Below are 23,901 nucleotides of genomic sequence, written 5' to 3' on the forward strand. Positions count from 1 at the left end.
GCATCAAATAACTGTATATGTACAAAAACCTATAGGTGCCCCGGAGTGGCATAAACAGTAAAGCAGTCGACTCTAACCAAAAGGCTGCTGGTTCGAATCCATCCAGAGGTGCCCTACAAGGCAGGCCTGGGATTCCCTTCCGAGAGGCACAGTCACTGAAGACCCCATGGAACACAGTTCTCCTTAGACACACAAGGGGGTTGTCAAAGTCCAAATCGCCCTGAGAGCAAACAGGTTTTAGGTTTGAGTTCTGTCGACGTGTTTACTGATCTCCAAGATATCGTTAGGAACCTCCTCTCCCCTCCCTTCCCCTCCCCTCCTCTAGTACACACACTCACGGACAGGGCAGTCGGAGGCAACTTCTCTTTGAAACACAGCGACCCGTAGGATCACCTAGGTCACTCTTCCTACGAACATCTATCTGCGCTTTCAAAGAAGAGAACAACCAAAAAACAGACCAACCAGAACGCACGGCTAACGTGGGGGGTGGGGTTATGTTTGGGAGCAACCTGCCACACTTTCCGAAATCACATTGTTAAAGGAACCGCCCAAGGCATTGGAATGAATCCAGTCCCATTTTGCAAACAGGTCACGCACGAGGGAGTGTCTAGCAAAGTCACTCCGGCCGGACACCTTTTCAAAAAGCCTTCATAGTGGAGCTTCGTTCCCCACTATGGCCTTGTGACATGAATGCTTTTGCAGACTTGACTCGACTCTCCATTTAAAGAGCACCTTTCATCAAAAAATAATAATAATAAAAATCCTATCATCGTGAATAAGGGGGAGTGTGGAGTGGGGACCCAAAGCCCACCTGCAGGCAACTGGACATCCCTTTCTGAAGGGTGGCCAGGAGGAGACGAGCCAGTCAGGGTGCAGTGTAGCAACGATGAAACATACAACGTTCCTCTAGTTCTTTAATGCTTCCTCCCCCCACTATCATGACCCCAATTCTACCTTACAGATCCGGCTAGAGCGGAGCATGTACACTGGTACAGATCAGAGCTGGAAACACAGGGGATCCAGGACAGATAAGCACGGAGGAAAGAGCTCGCCAATTCCAAAATTCAAAAATCATTCACTTAAAACTCATTTAATATCTGCCTCCACCACACATTCCTGGCACGGTACAAGGCAGTAGGGAGGCAAAAAGGAAGATGAAGCAATTCTAGAAAAGCCTTTCAAAATCCCATCGTGTTTTATGATGTGTGGTCAGAATGGCATTGGATGCCCAGGCATCCCTGCAGGGGTGGGGAGCCTTTAAATGATCCTTACAACATCATTTGCTAGCCTTACATTACCTTGCCCCTAATGTAAGGGCTGGAACGCTGCTCTTCGGCGAAGCGTGTGATGTTAACTGGTGTTGAGGATTTCCTGGGCCTTCTATGGCCGTCAGGCGCGCCTTCCCCACCCCTGCTCTACAAAGGGGTCAACCCACAGAAGGGCACCACGTTTTTGGTTAACTTATCCTGTGTGCTCAGCAGATGGTGCGGGCTTCAGCCACACAAGAGTCGAGCAGCCTTCTCACGTGGCTAGCCTCTGTTAGGCGCTGGAAGTCTGCTCCCTAACAGGACTTTGTTCGCCAATACTAATATCACTTGATAGCAAAACCAAAGCCAGCCCTCCGCCTGCCAAGATAGAGCTCGTTAGAATGGGACAGCTGACTGAAATCGGTGCGGAACCCAGAAATCTCACGGCCAAAAGCCTGACCTTTCCTCCCCCGTTGGGCCTGCTTACCACCTGTATGCAAACGGTGGTTTCAGTGATCTCCCACACACCTTACCTGCTCTGGGGAAGCGCTCTCCAAGCCTTCACAGAAGAGAAAGGTGGAGAAGTCAGGGACGTTAAATGCAAAGCTGTGGTGTACCCCTAGGTCATTATAAGCCAACTACTTGTATAAACCCTCAGAACTCAATCATCCTGAAACCAAATGTCAGCGACACTCAAGACCGGGGAGGGCTGGGTGGGCTGGATAAAGAAGGTAAACTTAAACGTTCCTTGGAGTCCAAACCAAGTGGCCCTCTTCCCAGCGTTTAGCTTACAGTCTTAAATTCTTCTGACTAAACCACAGTGCTTACCAAGCCAGACGTAAAACCAAAGGACGGCAGGGAGATTTCCTCCAGGGCTGACAGCAACTTCTGGGCCAGGTCTCAAGAAGATACAATATCCAGGCTGAGTCTGAGCCCTCCGTGAAGTTCAACGACAACATCTCTCCAGAAGCCTGCTCAAGTTAAGACGTCTTTGCTTTGTTCTCCTGACGATGAAAACAAAACCCACTCCTAGAGTGTGACGTCTACTTTGTTGATAACTGCAGTTTATCAGACAACAAGTTGCCTTGTCGCCCACAACGAGGGAAATGTTCCACAGTCAAACCACCTGGCCAAGGCCTGGTCTTGTGCCCCCTGCACGCCCCCCCCACTCCACCGAGATCTTAAATAATTAACACGCGAGGCAAAAGGAGATGAGAACATCCACAATCAAGAATGTTTTAAATATAGTTCAAATATTTAATGTAATCATGGGTTCTCAAGTCAGGAGAAAAAAATGACGATGTTTTTGTGCCGAAATGTTTCACACACATATTAACAACTCTCCCAAACTATCCGCTTATCTCCCTGGCAATGACGGAGAGTCATCCCCGTGGGAAACATTCACTTGGGAGAAAGAGTGTGTCTGCCTTACGGTTGAGAGCCACTAGTTATGTCAGATGAACTTCAAAGTGCTAGTTACAGCCTGGATGAAGTCCATTCTTAAGATGTTCTTTCTGATCCCGCGCATGTCTGGCATTGGGGTGGGAAGGGAGGAGATCTGTAGCAAGGCCATTCCCAACATGCTTCTTGGTGAGTTTCTGCTTTCTAGCACCCTCGTGGTGTTGTGGGTTACACGCTGGGCTGCCGATCCCAAGGTCAGCAGTTGACAACCATGAGCCACTCGAGAAGAATGAGACGTTCTACTCCCTTAAAGATGTACAGTCTCAGAAACCCACAGGGACAGTTCTACCCTGTCCGATAAGGTTGCTATGCGACAGAATCAACTTGATGGAAGTGAGCATTTGATTCTAGTGCCCATTAGTTTCCCTTCATTTTACTCAGGAATTTCTCGGGGAAAGGGGGATGGTGACAACTGTACGCCCACAGGTACATGTCCACGGAAAACGAAGACACGTCTACTCCAAAACTGACCCGGACTGCTCAGACGAGCACTGTTCCTATGAGCCCAAAAATGGAACCCACCCAAAGGCCCGTCAGCTGATGCGTGGGTACACATGATCCCTGGGGTACAGGAAGAGGGCAAGGGCAGGGGGGGCCGGTAGCAAAGATGACTGTGTAACCCCACTCAAGGGGGACAGACAACAGACTTGTAGGTGAGTGCATACTGTAGATGATGAAAGATATGGCAAAATAATAACAATGAGAATTACTTAAAAGATTAAGGATTCCTGGGGGGCAGGGTGGGGGAGGGAGAGGATAAAGGGGAGCTAAAGTCAAGAGTTCAAGAAGAAAAGGATGGTGGCAGTAATATTACAATTATGCTTGCTCGAACTGAATTATGGGCTGTTAAAATGTTTGTCAGAGCCCCCGATGTTTTTTTTAAACCTGCGATGATACGTCTAGACAATGGAATATTGTCTGACAAAGAAGGAAGTGTGGATGTATATGGCAATGCGGTGAACCTCGGAAAGCATGCCAAGACGCAGACGACTACAACATTTGTATTATCCTGTTTAGATGAAGTGGCCAAAAGAGGCACATCCATAGAGAAGGGCAGTAGATGAATGGTTTACAGCGGAGGGGGGGGTGTCAAACTGGTGGCCCACAGCCACAGAGGTAATGTTTTCCTGCCCACGATGCTCTGAAATAAAATGAAAATAGAAAAAAATCGTTATGAAGAAAATAGTGCTTAGGGGAGATCGAGGCAATATCACACACACAATTCCCTCATTAGCTCTTTAACTACTGAAGACGAGTAAGAGTAAAATCACAAGATCAAAGTTGCTCATTTTAATTGAGCCCCCCCCCCCCACCGTGGTTTACATGAATGGAGGGGAGGAGAAACGGGGGAATGATAACTAATGGGCACAGGGTTGGTCTGCGTTTGTCTTAAGCAATGAAAATGTTCTGAAATGAGGTAAGCTGACAGACCTAGTGGTTGCACACGGGGTCCTACAAAGGGGAGAGATGAGGCTTTCTACTCCAGTAAAGATTCACGGCCTTGAAACTGCAGAGAGCAATTCTATGCCCTGGCGCAGCGGTTCTCAACCTCCCTGATGCCGCGACCCTTTCAAATGTTCATGTGGCGGTGGCCCCTCCAGACATAAAATTTTTTTTGTTGCTACTTCATAACTGTAATTTTGCCACCATCATGAATGGGGCGAGTCCTGTGAAAGGGGCATTGGACTCCCAAAGGGGTTGCGACCCACAGGTTGAGAACCGCTGCCCTAGAGGGTCTTATGTTAGGCTGGGTAATCTATGGAAACAAAGCCAGTGATTCTTGTCGGTGTGTATATGAATATGTATGCATGCATATGTGTGCATATCTACCAGAGAGAGAAAGAAATTTACATCGAGGAAAGGATCGCATGGGTGCAGAAGTGGGTGAGTCCAGCCCAGTTCACGTCTGCGGGTCAGATGTGAGCTGGAAGCTTCTCCAGACTCCTGGAGCTACAGGGCCTGCTGAACAGCACACAGGAAGATCAAGCAGGAAGACTCCAAGAGGGGGAATGCAGAGCAAAATTAATCCAAGATTTGTCGCATGAATCCAATGCCAGCCTACCGGCTCCTGGGATTAATGTAGGATCCAAATCCAGCACACGTGAGGTAGCTTCTACCAATGCTGCGGACACTAGAGGTAGCCTCCCTCAGCTGGATCCAGAGCTCCGAGCAGAATAACTGTGTGGCTGTTTCATTGAAGAGCCCCTCGTGGGACTAAGCACGCGATGCTACACCGGACTCCTGGTCCACCCAACATGCCCCAAGCCAAACTACCACGGGTCTCTGAGTCAGAGTGGGCTCAGTGGCAGTTGGTTTGGTTGTTTTGTTTTCTGTAATGGTTGCACAACTCTGGAAATAGGAGAGAAATCAGTGACCTTTACATGTTGAAAGGGAAATATATGTGAAGTAGATCTCAATAAATATATTCTAACTCACTCGAACTATACACCTAAAATGTGTGCATTTGACTTTAACTGGATATGATTGTTCTAAGTCATGGATGTCATTTCACATGTTCTCATGAATCATACACAAATATTCAACGGAAATTCAGCTTTCAATTAACATTGTAAGAAATGTCATACTGCACAGGGCAGTCTATAGAAAAAGTGAAGTGCCACTCCACAGCCCAATAACAATCTACAATAAAATGGAAACTAACCTCCAACTTTTCCTGAAAATGGAAGAAGCTGAATAGCTCAAGCGTGAGTGAAGAGCAACAAAGCAGGAGATCTCAGGATGTATTACACCGTCAGGATGGTCCAAACAGTCCACACTGGGCCAATGATGCACATCAACCCAAGGGACAAAACTGAGAGCCCACAAGCCTAGCACATACGTGATGCACAGCCCCAAATCCACTATGCACAGCTGATCTTTTGACAAAGAGACAAAGTCTATTCAGTGGGAAAGAGCTGGTCTAATACAAGGTCCTGGTTTTAGAAAAATGAAACAGAATCCATACCTAATACCATACACAAAACTAGCACACAAGGAAACAGAGACCGAAATATTAAGCCTAAAATGATATAAACTTCCCAGAAGATAGCATAAAGACAAAACTAAGAATCCTACTTTATGGAATAATTATACTATTAAACATAACTAAAAATGCACAGAGGATAAACTAAATAGTGACTTCCTACAAGGTAAATACTTACGCTCATCAAAAAATATTATCCAAAAAAATTTTATCAAAAGGAGGGAAAAGAACCTACAGATGGGCGGAGAAGTGTGTTCTCAGGAAACTTGTTAACAAAAAATATCTAACCTATCTAAATATGTCACTATTTAAATATCTAGAGAACACCTCAATACCTCAACAACAAAAAGACAAATAATCAAATCAAAACATGGACCAAGGCCTACTCCATACTCGCCCTCACAATGAGATCACTGAGACATGGCCGCTGCAGCAACAGGTGGAGAAACAGGTGATGTCCAGTTATCAGAAAGAATCAAGCCTAGGCTTGACTTAAGATGAACCGTCATCTAAGTAATGTGTCCAACGACATGGGGGGGGGGGGAAGCACACTGGCCTGCGTGATCCTAGGATTGCAATAATAAAATCCAAGACCAGAGGAAGGAACTGTATCCCACCTTTAATTCTGAGCACCTGGTTTGCCAGAAGGTTTTGAAAGACAGCAAAAAAAGCCCAACATCTGTTTGCAGCGTCCCCCTGTGAATTAACCCTCCAGAGCATCCCCTCGGACCACTGACCAGAGACGTGACTAGCCTGGTTATCAGACAGGTTTGCATCGGAAAGTGGACTAACACAGACCTCGTAGGGTTAAACTTCAATACTTGTTATTTGTCCTCCCTTCTGGCCAATTTTTAATTTGCTCTGGTGTTTATTATTATCTTTATAAAATAAGAATAGAATATAAAATATAAAGAATATAGAATCAAGAATAGAGACACAGAAAGCAATGTTGCTTGATGGTTACCAGACGTGGGAGGAGGTGGAGGGAAGCGAACCAGTGAGGACATAGTGGACACTGGCTAATTCTGGCAAAGGGAGAACACGCAGGACCACATGGCCAACTGAGAGGCGTGCAAGAGGAAGAGACCGTGCTACGGCAGCATGTAACGCAGATAGTTGTGCAACAGCAGTAGAAACCAATTGGTGGGCGGTTACAACAAAAGATATGTACACTGTATAGGTGTGCATGGGCACATGGCATAACACATGCACACATACATGGTTATATGGGGAGGAGCCCTGGGAGTGTGATGGTTATGCACTGGACTGCTCACTACATGGTCAGCAGTTCAAAACCACCAGCTGCAGAATGAAGATGGGGGCTTTCTATTCCCATAAAGAGTGAGTCTCAGAGACCCACAGGGGCAGCTCTACCCTGTCCTATAGGGTGGCTGAGAGTGGGTATGAACTGGATGGCAGTGAGTTTGGGTTTGTTTTTGATTGATGGGCATTTGAATACGCATGTCTCTGTGCTGCCCCATAGTCAGATATAGACCACATCGGCCACCGTTTTTACAAACTTCCCACACATGTCCTAACACCTCATGGGGCCAGGTTTCTGGGCTTAAAGGGTCAAGACCATAGTTTTCAGGGACATGCAGGTCAATTGGCACAACACTGCTCATGAAGGTAGTGCTCTACATCAGTTTGGTGAGCAGCACCTGGGGTATTTAAAACTTACAACTACAATGATTAATAAAAAAAATTTTAACTTAGACCTACCTACCTAAGATGGAAATGCCAGGAGCCTCCTGTTTGGGGAAAAGGAGAGTGAAGGGAACCAAAGATTCAAAGAAGCAATGATTCGTCCATAGAACTAATGGCCCACACAAGCTACAGCCTCCTCTGGCCCGAGAACATAAGAACTAGATGGTGCCCTTCCATCACCACACACCACTCCAGCCCAGGACGCTATAGAAGGTCCTGGTTAAAATGGGAGAAAACATACATCAAAACGCCGATTTGTGAGGAGCTGGCCCCAATCTCAACAATGTGGACGGCCTCCTCCGCCCCCAGAGGAATTCATTTCAGAGGACAGCACTGAAGCTACAGCTCAGGGAGAGGGACATGTCTGATCAGAGCACACGGGAGAAAATGAAGGGGGAGGCCTGGTCCACCAAGCCCTGAGGACGATATTCCTGCTCAGAGCAGCCAATGCACAGAAAGGACCATAGGGCCAGCCCCACTATGAGACACGAGGTCCCTCACTGACCCATATCCCTACAGGGGACAATACTGGAGACACAGTATGGGAATTGTACCCGATCTGACCCCACCACACCACAGTGAAACACTAAGGAGCGTGCAACAGAACAGCAAGGGGAGCAAAGCAACAAAGTCCCCAGGGAATACCAAAAATAGACCCCATCAGATTCAACCAGGAAACACTCCTAAAGGTCAACAAACAGACCTGGAACTACTTACAGCCTTTTTTTTTTTTTTTTGCATTGTTTTTTGTTGGTGGTGGTGGTCTCTTTTTCTTTGTTGCTTGTTTTGCTCTGCCTTACTTTTGTGCATATTATTATTTCTGCATGTCTATCTAGAGAAGATAGGCAGGATAAACAATCTGGAAAAGAAACAACGGGACTGACGGTTGGGGGTTGCAGACATGGGAGAGGGGGAGGCAGGGGAAAGGAAGTGGGTTAACAAACCCAGGGACAAAAGAACAAGTGATCTAAAATAGAAGGCAAGGTAGGCTTTGACCAAGGGCAGTGTATCTGAGAGGAATTACTGAAGCCCAAATGATGGCTTAACAGGATAGTGGGGCAAGAGGAATGTAAAAGGAAATAGAGGAAAGAACTAGGAGGGAAAGGGCATTTATAGAGGTCTAAATACAGGCATGTACTCATACTTATATATGACGATGGGGAAATAGAATTATGTGCAAATATTTATAGGTTTAATATTAAGGTAACATATCCCCAGGGTGCAGGGTAGCACCGATGAAACATATCACTTTCCTCTAGTTCTTTAATGCTTCCCCCCACCCACCCACCCACACACTATCATGACTCCAATTCTACCTTACAAATCCAGCTAGACCACAGGACATACACGGGTACAGATAAGAGCTGGGAACACAGGGAATCCAGTACGTATAAACCCTTCAGGACCAATGAGGAGAGTAGCGATACCAGGAGGGGAAGGAGAAGGTAGGGGGAGATAGGGGAAACTGATCACAAGGATGTACATATAACCCCCTTCTAGGGGGGCACGGACAACAGAAAAGTGGATGGAGGGATACATCGGTCAGTGTAAGACATGAAAAATAATTCATAAATTTATAAAGTATCAAGGGTTCATGAGGGAGGGAAGGGGAAAAAATGAGAAGTTGATACCAAAGATTCAAGTAGAAAAAAATGATGGTGGCAACAAATGTGCAAATGTGCTTGACACAATGGATGGATGGATGGATGGATGGATGGATGGATGGATGGATGGATGGATGGATGGATGGATGGTGGTAAGAATTGTATGAGCCCCCAATGAAATGATTTTTTTAAAAAAAAAAAAGGAAAAAATCTGATTTGTGAAAAAGACCAAGTGCATTGGACTGAGAAAGAGACTGGAGAAACCCCTAAAATCATAGCCCTCAAATACCCTTCTAGCCTGGAATGGAAGCCACTCCAGACCCGCCCCAGACAAAGGATGTACCCCTAACAACAATCAGCTTTGAGACCAAAAACCCCTCCAAATCACTGCCCTGGGCCAACGTCCAGATCAGGGTAGAGCTGCCCCTACGAGTTTCTCAGGCCAGAACGCTCTACAGACTAGAAAGCCCCTTCTTTGGTTCAAGGAACAGCCGGTCATTTGAACCACGCATCTTGCAGGTGGCAGCCCAACTCGACGCCACCATGGAGGATGAGAGGAAGCGGGCGATGCCTGCTCAAAAGTGAAGAGAAGAGGGCAAGACAGGGCAGGAAACAGGAGGCTGGCGGAAGTGGGCCGAGTACTGACGGCCCGCAGGGGCTGTAACAAACGTCACAGCACAGGCCGGTAGGAATTGTTGGATCGCAAACGAGTTTGCTACATAGGCTTTCGAAAGCTAAGGCACAATAAAATGATCCCCCCCAAAAAAAAATACGTTAAGGTTTTAAAAGAAATTCCAGTATGCTCAATGCCTACACTCCACGTTTAAAAATCAATGTTCTTATGAGTCTATGAAAATAGACACTCTCGACCTCGATCTCATGCCCAGAACTATTTTACTATCAACTTATCATAGCATCTTCCCTCTCAGAGATTTGCACCTTTCTGCGTTTACATAGGTCGTCTTTGCATTGCACCTAAACAGTTGCACACTACCCGGTTTTCTCACGTTCACTACCAGGGTTTCTTGTCATCATTCACTTTAGTTACATGGTTTTACAGCAGAAAACACTCCTATGACGTTACCAAAGAAAGACACCCGCCACCGGCTTATGAGCGTGCCTCCCACTGATCCCCCTCGTGGGTCAATGACACTCCCAACCTCCGAATGGTGAAGAAAGCACTTTTCTGTGTTTTCAACTCACAGGAACGAAGTTGCTCTTAGGTTACTTTCACTGGCTTTCCTATAACTCAGCAGAGCTTCCAGCTCGTTTATTCTGAAAGTAGGAAAGCTGCTTGTCCACGAGACACGGCCTATTACACCTAGTCCACGCTTACTATCTTACTCTTCAATAGTTCTCGTTTTGACCACAGTACACAACGGACTCGCCGACTACTTGGTGCAGGAGTGAACACCAAGGTGCGAGACAGAGGTGACTGTGTGGTTAAGGGGCCGAGTCAACTTGGCTGGACCTTGATGCTCAAGGGCTGGTAGTTCCGCAATGCTGCCACCATGCTCCACTCTGGTCGGACATGGTGTGTCAGAGGAGAACTGCGCTCCCCCAGGTCTTTCAAAAGCAGATCCCAAGGTCAGCACTGCGTTCTGCATGTGCCTAACTTGGATGTTCACAACGTGCACAACTAAGTGTGTGCTTTTGTCCCTACAGAGACTCAAACACACTTGCTCAAACACACTCGGCCACAGCAGCTCAAGGCACACTCAATTCAGTCTCCGTATTGTGGACCGAGGTGGAGACTGTTTGGCAGCTTCAACCCACTGAAGAATGTGTAAGTGTAGAGACTACAAAGAAATGATTTCCTAAGAACATGCTAGAGATGAAAGACCTAAACTTAAAATAATTTGTTATATTTGTTTTCTCATCAATTTTCTTTTAGAATAACCAAAAGGTAGATCACTAGGCCTTTGTTCCAAGGCTCTCCAGGATGGGCTCCAAAGTCCAGGTTTTTTGTTTTTTTGTTTTTTTTGGTGAGTAACCAAATGCTGCATCAGAGACCCCTTCTTGGAGCCCATAAACTAACTGAGCAGAGCCATCACCATTGAGTGAATTCTGACTCACAAGCATGCCCAAGTGGGACACAGAACTGCTCCATGGGTTGTCTTGGCTGTAATCATACAGAGACCCACCGGGCATACTTCTTCTGTGCATCTGCTGGGCTTGAACCATCAACCTCGTGACTCACAGTTGAACTCAAATTATTTGCACCATCCCCAGAATCCTTTCTGGTGACGAGAGGCCTATTAAAGTCCAACAGGCACCTTCCCTTTTAGACTCACAGAGGAAAGGCTGCCCATACAAATCAACAAATAAATTTTAGTCTGGTTTTTAAATATTGGTGGGCTTGAGAATTCACCTTCACAAAGTATACTCACTCGCCCTCCCGCCTCAGACAGTGTGGAGATGTTTCCCTCTACTCCCCGCTCTGCCCATCACAGTCCCATCACTGCGGGGAAGGTGTGTTCAGTGAGTGCCTCCCCATGGCTCGAGTTCCTGAAGGAAACATCACACCGGTCAGCCCCCAGGCCGACTCCAAGCTGTCGACATGTTTTGCTTGGCCCACAGCACCTGTTGCGATTGGGAGCTACCCAGCTTCTCTTTCACAGAGAAATGGTCGGGCAACCCTGGGCAGGCAGGGCCTCCTAGTCACAACTGCCAGGCCCTGGGGCCTCCCCGTGGCTTGCACACACTCTAGTGTGCACATGGACACCACCTGCTAGGCCCTGGCAACGCATCCGTTTGAGACGACATGGGCTATTTTAACTCACACTCTTCACTAACATGTAGACGAAGCACCTGTAGAGCTTGTTAGAAAGATAAAACAACTCCTAGAACCGACACCAAGAGATCCCGATTCATACCACCTTTACTGACCCACCTCGGAGACGACCCTTCCACAGCTGCCCCTGTGAGTCTATGAAGCGATCGAAACGAGCCAACCTCGCTGCCTTTGAGTCGATGCCGGCTCAGAGCAACCCTGCCCTCTGGGTTTCTGAGATTAACTCCTTGCAGGAGCTAAAAAGAGCCTCCTCTTTCTCCCGAGCAGCGGCCGGTGGTTTCAAACTGCTGACCTCGCAGTTGGCAGCCCAACGTGGAACCATTCCGCCACCAGAGTCCCTCGTCTTAATCGGAGTTTGAAGGAGCACCGGTTACCTGCTCAGCGGCTCTGTACAGGGAGCACCTGGTCGTCTGCTCCCCAGCACACTCACTCGGTGCTAGGGGGACACTGTGGGTGAAATCCAGTTTAGCAGCACGCAGCCACCACAATCCCAACACTCAGAACAGTGTCCAGAGGCTGCTCAGTCCCGATGGACTCATAAGAAAGGAAGTTTGGGATAAGCCACCACCACATTTCCTCACCTCTCCAAATGTTTGTTGGCATCTTCCAGGAAATCTCTAAGTTGCTCTCAGGAAATACGCGACTCGCTGCACTGGGTGAATCGGGTGCGGAAGATCTCAACAATGTGACAAAAGCCAGCGATGCCCCTGTGAGGATTAAGGGGCAGCGGCCCAGCCAGCCATGATGCTCCGGATCACTTCGTGGGCATGTGAGAGCTGGTAACAAACCAGGAAGACCGAAGACGAATCGGTACCTGTGACATCTGGTGCTGGCAGAGAGCATTAACAATCCCAAGACTGCCGGGAGGACAGACCTGTGATTCACGTAGTACAGCCTACAATGCTCCTTCAAAGCAAAGGGAGTGAGGTTCCGTCCATGTCCTTGGGACATGTGATGGGGCAGAGCAGTACCAGAGAAGGTCGTCGAGTTGGGCCAAGGGGAGGGTCCGCAACACAGACCGTTAGCGGGGCTGACAGAACATCTATAAATGGGCTTAGGCACAGGAAGGACTGTGATGCTGGTGCAGGACCGGAGTGTTTCGTGCGAATGTAAACCGGTACAGGAACCAGAACCCACTGGAAGGCACCTCACAAGGCGGCCAGAAACCAAGTGTGAATTTATGTCCTGCTCCCCACTGCCACCTGCTGGCGCTTTCTTGTACTGCAGTGGTATAAAGGGTAGCCACGGACCAGGGTCTCCACTATTTGTGTTGGGGGGCGGGGAAAGGGGGGCGCTGTTCCGGGAGGAAAAAACAAAAGTCAGAAAACCTGCTAGACAAATTCTAAAAGAGCTGTAACACTTCCACTATTGTTAAAGGCTACATCTCGATGGACTATTTTTTAAAAGCCAAAACAGCTCATTCAAAAGTTGAACACACAACATACGGTTTATGGAAAAGAAGGAATCTTGTGTAAAACAAAGTCTGTTATTAAGTTTCCACATGACTGTTTTTAGAACCTTCAAATGGACTTTGAAGCGTTTCATGGACACAACTGCACATTAAAGACCCCAAATTGTAGATTTCGGATCCACGACGTGCGCCAACCTTCTGCCATGAAAAACATGTTCCTAAATGGAATCCTCTCCATGTTTTTGGAGAAAGTAAACTTGTGACAGAGAAAACGAGCTGTAACTCAGCTAAGTTGTGTGGGCACTTACATCTGCAGAGCCTCTCCGTACGCAGGCCGACACACATTTCCATCTTTGACTCCAGCCCCAGGGAGACCAGGAATCTGCCTTCCAGGAAGCCCACGGAGTGGAAGGGACACACCGATTCTGCCCTGCAAACTCAGAACTACACACCCTTCAAAGGGAGGGACAGCTGGGCAGATGCACTGCAGCAAGATCAGGAAGGATCCGGCCGAGAGAGTGGCGGTGCGGCAGGAGGGCTGTGTGGGAGGCAGGAGTGCATCCGGAAGCTTCTCAAAGGCCGTGACTTCACCCTCCGCTGAAACTCTGCCGCTTCACCTGCCAACCGCTCCCTCATTGAAACTGCTAGGTGCTCTCCCTCTCACCTTCTGCATGTGGTCGATTCCTGGAGACCTTCCACGGGGCAAGTCTGAAGACTGCCTATCATCTCCAGAGTTAGCCCTCGGTGCCACGTTTCCCCAAGGGACCCCCAGCCCTAACACTCACAGTGGCCTCGCCACGAAGGATGAGTCACCGCAGCTAACTGAGGTACTGAAATCAGACATGCACACTCCTCCGGGGGCACGGACCCCACAAGAATGAAGGGTAAGCCGGCCAACGAAAGCCAAACCTGGCTCATTGTCATGGGGTCAGTTCCAGCTCCTGTCCCCCTGACAGGGCAAACAGAGTGCCCATGGGTTTCTGAGGCTGTGACTCCACCAGTTTGGTGGTTCACAGCCAGCGTGTAACCCACCACACCACTGAGGCCTGCCTTCCTGCTCTTTGCTGTTCATTCCTCAGAGATTTCCCATTTACAGAACGAAACCTCTCTATGCCCTGAATGGATGCTGACTTGTAGCAAACCTCCCCCGACCCCCAGCCAGGACAGGCTAGAACTCTCCCTGTGGGTTTCCAAGGCTGAAACTCTTTATGGGAGTAGAAAACCTCATCTTTCCCCCTGGGGAGCAGCTGGTGGTTTTGAACTGCTGACCTTGCAGTAAGAAGCCCAACGTGTAACCACTATGCCACCAGGGCCCCCCAGGGCAGTGGCCCTCCACCTTCCTAATGCCATGACCCTTAAATACAGTTCCTCGTGTTGTGGTGACAACCATCCATAACATTTTTTTTCGTTGTATACTTTATCACTGTCATTTTGCTACTGTTCAGAATCGGGCGACCCCTGTGAACGGGTTTTTGGACCCACCCCCCCCAAGGGGTCGCGACCCACAAGGTCAAGACCCGCTGCCCTAGGGGCTTCCTAGTCTCTCCAAATGCAAACCGCAGTCCTGGTCTTTCCCTTAGACCATAGTTAACACCTGAATAGCTTACTGGTTACTCCGCCTTTAATTCGCTCCGCACTTCAATGGCCTTCAGTCCCTACAAAGGAAAAGCCTGGCCACCTCCAGCCTTTCGCCCTTGATTCACACGCATGAAGAAATCATTGATTTTTCCTAAACACAAAAACTCAATATCCTCCAACCCCTTCCAGCATGTAAACAAAACCTGCTCTTTGTCAACAACTCAAATGACATCTCCCCAAACTCACTGCGATGGGGTCGATGGGGTGGATTCCGACTCAGCCTGACTCTCCCTCCCTGTAGGACAGAGAACTGCCCGTGGGGCTGCAGGTCTTCACGGAAGCAGGTAGCCTGAACTTTCTTTCAGAGCAGATATGGTTTCAAACTGCTGACTTTGCAGTTAGCAGCCCAGCCTTGTAGCCCACTCCAAAGCCACGGCACCCACACCCCTGCCTACAAGAAGATGCCTTCCTCCTCCACACCTGCAACACTGCGGTGCCTTTAACCCCACCTTCCTTACACCGCCATTATTGGGGCATCCTTTTTTCTACATTGACGTTTCGGGGTCATCAGAAGCCTCTCCAACTCTACGGTATATATCACTCAAACTACAGTAAATAAAAGTCTGTTTTGTGTGTGTGTTTGTTTGTTTTTTTTGGGGGGGGGGAACATTTGGTCTATTATTTGCCTGCTTTGGGAAGACAGGCTTTCATTGTGTGGTCAGGAAGGGTTTCATCAAAATTTCATCAAAATATGTATACACACACACACACGCACAGATGTCTTTTTGTAAAAGACATGGTTTAGTTTTTGTAAAGGCCCATAGGTTCAAAGAGACCCAATCAATGAGATACACAGTGAGCCCTCATTCAAATTCAGAGACTGGAGAGGCCCGGGGAATTCAAGAGCACGGGTCTGTGTTTTTTTTTAAAATAAATGGTAGGGGTGGAGGAAGCAGAACAAGACAAGGGGGCTGGCTGACACCCACAGAGGCGGCAGTCGTGGAAGGCCGGAGGAGGTGCTGAAGCCATATTAGTTGGCCCCCAGGACTCGTTGGGCTACAATTCTGCACAAGAGCCGCAGATCAGACAGATGGCACCAACAACACCAGGGCAGTTGGTCCCTAAGCTCAGCGCTCCTGGCAAGACGTGAGTGGCCTAACCAATGCCTGGAGGGAGAAGGAGAGGCCCGGCACCCACATTAAGTAATATTTCCCTCTGCTACCAAAGGAGGGGGGCAATTACCACACACCTGGAAGCGAGATCAGAGCCAGGAGAGAGAAAATGGGAGGAAAAGGTGAGCAGATTCCAGGCAGGTTGAGAAGAGGGCTGTGCGGACCACATGATGCCCAGCCTCGGGCACAGCCAGATGGCAGCCATAGACAAGGGAGAGTCACGGAGGGGGCATGAAATTTTGATGAAACCCTTCCTGGCCACACAATGAAGCCGATCTTCCCAAAGCAGGCTACTAATAGACCAAATGTCAGTGGGAGACAGCCCGACGACTGCGTTTCTCCAGCTCTCAAAATGCGGTCCTTCCAACGCGGGCTTCCTCTGATGACGGTGGTCTCTATCATCAACCCAAAGACTGCCTTTGGGGCCATAGCAGGCTACTCCAGCGCACTGCATGACTCGATTACCACCACAGGCCATACCCCTAACCCAAAATTCTACCTCACGTTCTTGATGGAGACCAAACACGCCACTCCCCGGTACCTCCGGGCGAGTCACGGTTCCTATACCCACGTCCTCACAGCCCTGGACATGAGCAGGCCCATTTACACGGGCGTGCGCACCGGACCGTTGACTCAGCTTTATCCAAACCGGGCAGGATGTCCCAGCATTGCTTCAGGTTTGCTTGAAAGGCCTCTTTTAGCACCCATTCAACTCTAACCTAAGGTACATGGGGATGACCCAACTTCTACAGAAGCCTTGGTAAAATGAGTTAATGCTCCCGGAGAGAGAATCTTTCTCCAAGATGCATGCATTGCCCGGGAATCACAGTCATGTAATAGCTGCTATGATGTCTCCCAGCACTTGGATGGATAACCAGAGGGAACATGATGACAGCCATGCGTGCAGGATCCCCATGTCTCTGGAAAAAATGCAGGGAACTGTTGCATTCCTGCCAGCTGTGGGTAAATAGCCTAGTCGGTGAGGGAGACACTGAGCCCACTGATGACCCAGAACTTGCTGGGGGGCGTCTATGGCCCATGGCCCACCAACTCACAGTGTACCGATATGTGCAGGTGGAGTGCGTGAAAGCAGAAAGCTAACAAGAAAAGCATCACACACACACACACACACACACACACACACACACACACAAGCCCCTCACTGTCATTGAGTCAATGTCAACTCATAGCGACCCCATAGGACAGGGTCGAACTGCCCCTGTGGGTTTCTGAGACTGGAAAGCTGTACAGGAGTAGAAAGCCTCGTCTTTCTCCCATGGAGCGGCTGGTGGTTTCACACTGCTCACCTTGTAGTTAGCAGCGCAGTGAGTAAGCCTCTAAGCCACTGGGGCTCATAGCAAGCACAACCCTGTTGACCAGTCTTATGCGCACTTAGATGTAGATGCGCACTCACAGCACGATTTTTCCCGCGACTGCGTTTGACCACTCATGGTCATGGCAGTGCTCGTGATTACAGGGTTTATTAGGATGCGAAAAGGTTACAGTGCCGGCGAGAAATGTACAGCATACAGATGTTCAGTCAGGACTTGTTACAACTCTTCTACAAGCCTCACCCCAAAGGCATTCAGCCCCAACAGACAGCAAACCTAGCTCCCAGGAGAAGTTCCCAGAGGCAAATCAGGCCTCACCACTCCGGTGAGCTTCCACCTCTGTGAGTCAGCAGCCCAGCTCCCCCAGTTAAGTGCCCAGGCGCCCCCTATGCCACAAGCCAGCCTCCTGCCCTAGAAAACACTAAGGTCACTCGCTCTGTGGCCTGGGAAGCCCACCACTCGGTCATGCTCCGCTTCTGCTGTTGTTCCGCTGAAGCCCCAGCTGTCTTCTGGATCACGAGGTTCACTGCACCGGGATCTCGGGATCCGGATGGCTCGCGCCACTCCTGCCTGGTGGTGGAAGGGAGAGTCCCGCCTTCTGCGTCTCCAAAGAGCTCATCTTATACCCAGCAGGACAGCCATCACAGTGTGGCCTGTTAGCAACTACAGGTGAATCCTATCAGTGTCTTCCCCACCTTCTTACCCAGGCCCTGATAGGCAAAGGTCATTTGGTGGGAGTTATGGAGACTCTGGCTAGAAGGGCCTCATCAAAAACATGCACTGCCCCTGTAGAAGTTGAACTTGAGAGAAAAGGTCAGGTGCTGGTAGTTAGTGATGCAAAGTAAAGTCACTCCTCTAGGCCGTCAAAGAAAGGGGCTAGAGGGCAAGTGGGAGTCATGGTAATGGGTGGTTAGAGAATTGTGGTAGGTACAGGATCTGGTGTCAAGGTGGGACTTGAGAGATTAAGTGTGAATGGGGTAGAGTCTAGTCTGTCAATCACGTGACAGCCAGTGAGACCTCTGTGTGGGCCTGGCCTTCCCCTGAGGATTCTGGGAAATCCTTATTTCCTCCTTGGAGGCAGGAGACTCTCTCTGCTCACTCCCTGATGGATGCTCTACTGTCAAGACACACGGAACTGCACTAGTGCCCTGAGCTGGAGAAGTCACATGGAGACCCCTGCCAGCACTGTGATGCTTACACCACTACTGGATCCACAAGGCTTTCCACTCACTGGCCTGTGATCGTCCTGCATTCCACATCATTGCACGTGTTTCCTGAGTCAGAAGAGGACTTTACAGATTGGTATCAGACATATGAGCTAATATCGGATTAATGGACTTGATCTGGACTGGGCTGTTTTCTCAATATTCAATTGCTCTTGTATATAAAGCTATTTTTATACACATGTGAGTATCTATGAATTTGTTTCTCTAGTCTATCAAACACACACAAAAACTCAATACACCTCCAGACCTACCTTGAAACCAATCAAGTTGATGGGGAGGAAGGCAATGAGCCAGGGTCTCCAGTTCATTTGCAGCCGTAGGTGCCTGAGTAGTACTGTGTGTCACTGGGTTTCCAATGACTAGTTTTCCAGAAGGGGGTCACCAGGCTTTTCTTGGGATCTTTGGGTGAACTCTCCATACTTTTAACCACAGGCCCCACCCAGGGACACCCTGCAATCAGAAAATACTGGCCATTCACAACTAGCAGCAACAACAAAGCCAGAAGGGAGAAGGACAGGGAGTGAGCTCTTCAAGAGCAATTGCCTGAAAGTGGCCACAACTGCTGACCCAAAGGTGTCAGCGTTATGAGGAAAATGCTCAGGTTCTCAGGAGTGAGAGAAGACAGGGTCTCACTTAAAATTCACTGCCAGAGAGCCAATGCCAACTCATGGAGACCCTACAGGACAGGGAAGAATTGCCCCTTTGAGTCTCCGAGACTGCCACTGTGTATGGGAGGGGAAAGCCTGGTCTTTCTCCTTCTGGGTGGCTGGTGGTTATGAACCGTTGACCTGGTGGACTGCAGTGCTGCACGTAACCACGGCACCACCAGGGGCCCTGAGTTTCATTTCAAGGAAAGAGATAAGTAAAGTCTGAGGAAGGGGTAGACACTGGGTGGTCTGCTGGGGTTGGGGTGGAAATGACTGTGAGGGAGATGGGCGTTGGCTAGCAGACAAGGCTGTAGGTGGTATGGGGTAATGAAGGAAGACAGGACCAGACAACAGGAGTTCGGCTGGAAGACTGCCCTCTGCGTGACATTAAACATTTCCATATGATATTTCATGGTAAATAACTTAGACACCCTAGGTCAGGCCCAGAACCAGCAATGCTACATTTTTTTAAATGATTAAATATTATACATGTTAAGACTAAATTGAACAACCAATTTCTCCCTAACTCACCCTCAGAAGACGGATGGGGCGGGTGATACTTCAAACAGTGGGGCCCTGGTCTATAAACAGGGAACTATTTTGGTTATGCTCGCATCACTTGAAGCAAAAATTATTGCTTAAAGCTTCTTAGGCTTGATCTTCGCCAAAAGGCTGAGAAGCCATGTTTAAAGCTTTTTACAAAGCCCTTTCCCCGTCACCATTTTGCTTAGAGAAACTTACAGTTCTGATGAAAGAATACGGCAAAGGGACTTAGCATAACTCTGCATTATTAAAATGAAATCTCCATTTTAACGGTAACTTTTAAACCTATATTTACATCAAGATAGGCAGACCGAGCCCTGGCGGAGTGCAGCGGTTATGCGTTGGGCTGTGATCCGCACAGTCGGGAATTCGAAACCACCAACCAGCAGCTCCATTGGAAACAGAATGGGTGTTACAGAGTAGAAACCCACAGGGCTCACTGAGTCAGCGCTGACTCCAGGGCTGTGAGGACAGAGGAGCCCTGGGGAGCCCTGGTGGCGAGGTGGTTCTATGTTGGGCTGTGATCCCACAGGCAGCAGTTAGAAACCACCAGCAGCTCAGAGGAATAGAGGGGCTTCCTACTCCGGTAAACAGTTAACGGCCAGAAATACATGGGGCAGGTAGATCCTGTCCTAATGGCCAGAAATACATGGGGCAGGTAGATCCTGTCCTATAGAGTCAGCATCAACCAGATGGCTTTAAGGTAGATGATCCTTTACCTGATTCCTGAGAACTTCCTTGAAGAAAAACGTGGTTGGAATTCCTGTTTGGGCAGTGGAAACACATGCGGGTCCACCGCAGGATATGTGTACTTTTCTGCGTATGTTCAGTACAACTCAAAAAGCAACAAAAGATTCAACATATTTATACTGATTTGATTGAAGCGTGTCTTAGACCACGCGTGGGCAAACTGTGGCTTGGCGTAGCCTAGCCTGCTGCCTGGTTTTAGCCATGAAACGTCCTGGAACACAGCCGCCTGGCCCGTTTGCAGAGGGCCTGCTGTACTGGGGTCGGCAGAGGCGAGTGGTCATCACAGAGCCCTGACAGCCCACACTGTCAGTCTGCCTTCCTTCCCCACCCGGCCCTCGACGGAAACCATTGGCCAGCAGACGTTCTTGACAAGTTTCAGGTATCCACTCACCTGCACGACAGCCACACGTGGCGCTGGGGCCATTGTCAATACACAGAACGCAGAGTGGGCCTCCGAGGGCCTAGCAGCTCTGGACACAGCACAGAGCAAACAAGGACAGGGCTGGCTGTGGGCGTCTGAGCTCCAGGTGATGGCCCCGAGGGACTGGCCCGCAGGTAACTGGTGCAGGAAGCCAGCCACAGAGGGAGGCCCAGGCTGAACTATTGCACATCATCCTCAGAAGGGAAGGCTAGCAGCTTCCCAGTCTCTAGTGAGGATGATGTGCAATAGTTCAGCCTGGGCCAGGGAGGAGACGCTCCTTAAGGAAGCAGCTTGTTTTACGAGTGCTGCTGCTGGAAAACGGGGTGCACACAACACAAAGGCCAACAGGCCAGGACTGAGGGGGTCACACCTGTCTTCAGAGGGACACAGTCCGGCTGTGGGCCTGTGTCCGCAGAGGTCCAGATGAGCATGCAGCTCAGGGAGGGCCTTCCTCATGTGGTGCGGAGCCCCCAACCATTATTTTCGTTGCTACTTCATCACTGTTATTTTGCTACTGTGATGAATCGGGCGACCCCGTGAAAGGGTCGGTCAACCCCCAAAGGGGTCATGACCCACAGGTTGAGAACCGCTGCCTTAGCTGCAAGGATGGTGAGACTTGGTCTCACATACTTTGTACATGTTGGCAGGGGAGACCAGTCTCTGGAGCAGGACATCAAGCTTGGTGATGTGGAGGGGCAGGTAAAGAGGCAGATCCTCCACCAGCTGGACTGACACAGTGGCTGCACCGATGGGCGCAAACAAAAGTACCCTGGTGAGGCCGGCCCAGGCCCGGGCAGCATTTCGTTCAGTTGCACACAGAACGGACTCACTGGCGCCTGATGACAGCAGACCTCCACACAGGTGAGGTTTTGTCTTCGTCTACTTGGTGTACTCAGTGGGTTCCTTGCAGCTTAATTCCTCTTCAACATGATTTACTCTAGAATTCAGTCCTTAAGATTTGGATCCATTTACAATGTGATATAGGAGTCTTCAGTGTGACTATCTTAACAAATGACTTGAATTACTTTCATGTTATAGAAGTTATTCCCCACTTCAGGGGGATGAGCAACAGAAACCATGCGGGGAGGGAGATAGCAATCGGTGTAATATGTGAGAATAATAATTTATAATTTATCAAGGGGTCACACGGGTGGAGGTAGGGGTGGAGTTAAAGGAAAAAGAGGCGCTGATACCAACGGCACAACAGAAGGTAAATGTCTAGAAAAGAATGATGGAAAATATGTACAAATATGCTTGATACAATTGATGTATGGATTGTTATAAGAGTTGTAGGCACCCCCCAATAAAATGATCATTTAATAAAAAAAGAAAACCCCAAAAAATAACCTATTATTGACTCTTTACTGGGATGCAGTAGAGTTACGAATTTCACAGTCATGCAGTAAAAGCAAATGACTGCTTTCGTCTACCTTCAAATACAGCATTTCATTTTTTCTTTTAAAAAAGGAACACAGCAAATGCTGTAGATGTGCGCAAATCAGAGATGCCGTGAGATATACTCCGCTCGGAGAGGACTAAGAAACCTGAGTGAGCAAAGTCCCGGTTTGCTGGAGTTAATCAGGTAGGTGGCGAAAAGGCAGAAGTACAGAGTCAGTGCAAAGCTGGCTTCACCCCTAAGCCCTCCCCCAACTGTCCCCAAGGTACTCAGTGGCACTGGGGGTTTGTTGAATGAATACTGCCCTCTGGTGGTTCAGAAGGTCCGGTCCTCTATGGGACTCTTCCAATGGTGCCCCAAACTGTACTGTGTTCTAGAATGTCCCCACGCCTTGTGTCCTCAAAAGGTATCCACCTGTTTTCCTTAAGGAAAAGCATCTGACATGACAGCCTGATAATATTTCTGAACAGATGCTAACACAAGGCCTGCATCAGGAGGGGAAGGGGAAATGGGGGAGAACAGGGGAACCGATCACAATGATCTACATATAACCCCTTCCCTGTGGGATGGACAACAGAAAAGTAGGTGAAGGGAGACATCGTACAGTGTAAAACATGACAAAATAATAATAATTGACAAATTATCAAGGGTTCGTGAGGGAGGGGCGCAGGGAGGGAGGGAGAAATTGAGGAGCTGATACCAAGGGCTCAAGCAGAAAGCAAAAGTTTTGAGAATGATGATGGCAACAAATGCACCAATATGCTTGACACAATGGATGTGTGTATGGATTGTGATAAGAGCTGTATGAGCCCCTAATAAAATGATTTCAAAAAAAGAAGAGGAGGTGTTCAATCAACTTTACCGTGTACCACATCAGTGTTAGAACATTTCCCCTTACTTGTATTCATTGTTATTTGTGGGGTTATTATTTTTTAATTGTGGCCAAGACATATGCAATAAGACAATCTCCACTTCAACAACCTCCACAAGCACCGTACCTGGGTTATTCCTTGGTGCTGTACACCTCTGTTCGTGTCCTTTTCCAAATTATCCCGCACCACCACGAGAACCATAAATCAGTGCCTCCTGAGCTGACGCTCGCTCACTCCTTCACCCACGGTCACCACTGGTCAAGTGAGACTTCTTCTTGTTTTTTTGTTTTTTCGTGTTCTTGATATAATATTCACATATCTCACACTTCCATAGTTAAGAACTGAGAGAGCAAAGACTCAAAGCCTCGAGTGTCCTCCTGGTAATAAAATGTTATGTGCCTGTTATGTAAGATGATCGTTAACAACAACACTGCTGAGTGAGTTTCCAGAGGACAGATCCAAGGACCGACTCCACAGCGCCTCCTCGGGTTAACAAGGCTGCAGGCAGTGAGAAGATTACAATGCAGTCTCCGACTTTTATCTTTCAAGGGGCCTCTTTCTTCAGAATTCTTTTGGTGGACGAGGCTTTCCATTTCCTTCCACTGTACCCACAGAAGTCAGCTCTAGTCGCTGGGATCACAGGGACGGCCAGCTCAGGTTACTGGAGGTTCACGCTGCCGTCACAGGTTGCTTACTGAATCTCAGCTATGCAAAGATGAAATAATGGCGAATTCCACAGAAACATCCAAACCGACGGG

The 23,901-nt window shown here is 48.6% G+C and overlaps 1 protein-coding gene and 1 pseudogene across 5 annotated transcripts in view; both read right to left on the minus strand.

The window, feature by feature from the left end:
* Positions 1–23,901, minus strand: part of LMO7 (LIM domain 7) — a 254,442-nt gene that overhangs the window by 178,777 nt on the left and 51,764 nt on the right. The window lies entirely within an intron of this gene.
* On the minus strand, positions 13,084–13,158 carry LOC142461966 (U7 small nuclear RNA; annotated as a pseudogene).

This window comes from Tenrec ecaudatus, chromosome 11, assembly GCF_050624435.1.
Source record: "Tenrec ecaudatus isolate mTenEca1 chromosome 11, mTenEca1.hap1, whole genome shotgun sequence".
Lineage (NCBI taxonomy): Eukaryota > Metazoa > Chordata > Mammalia > Afrosoricida > Tenrecidae > Tenrec > Tenrec ecaudatus.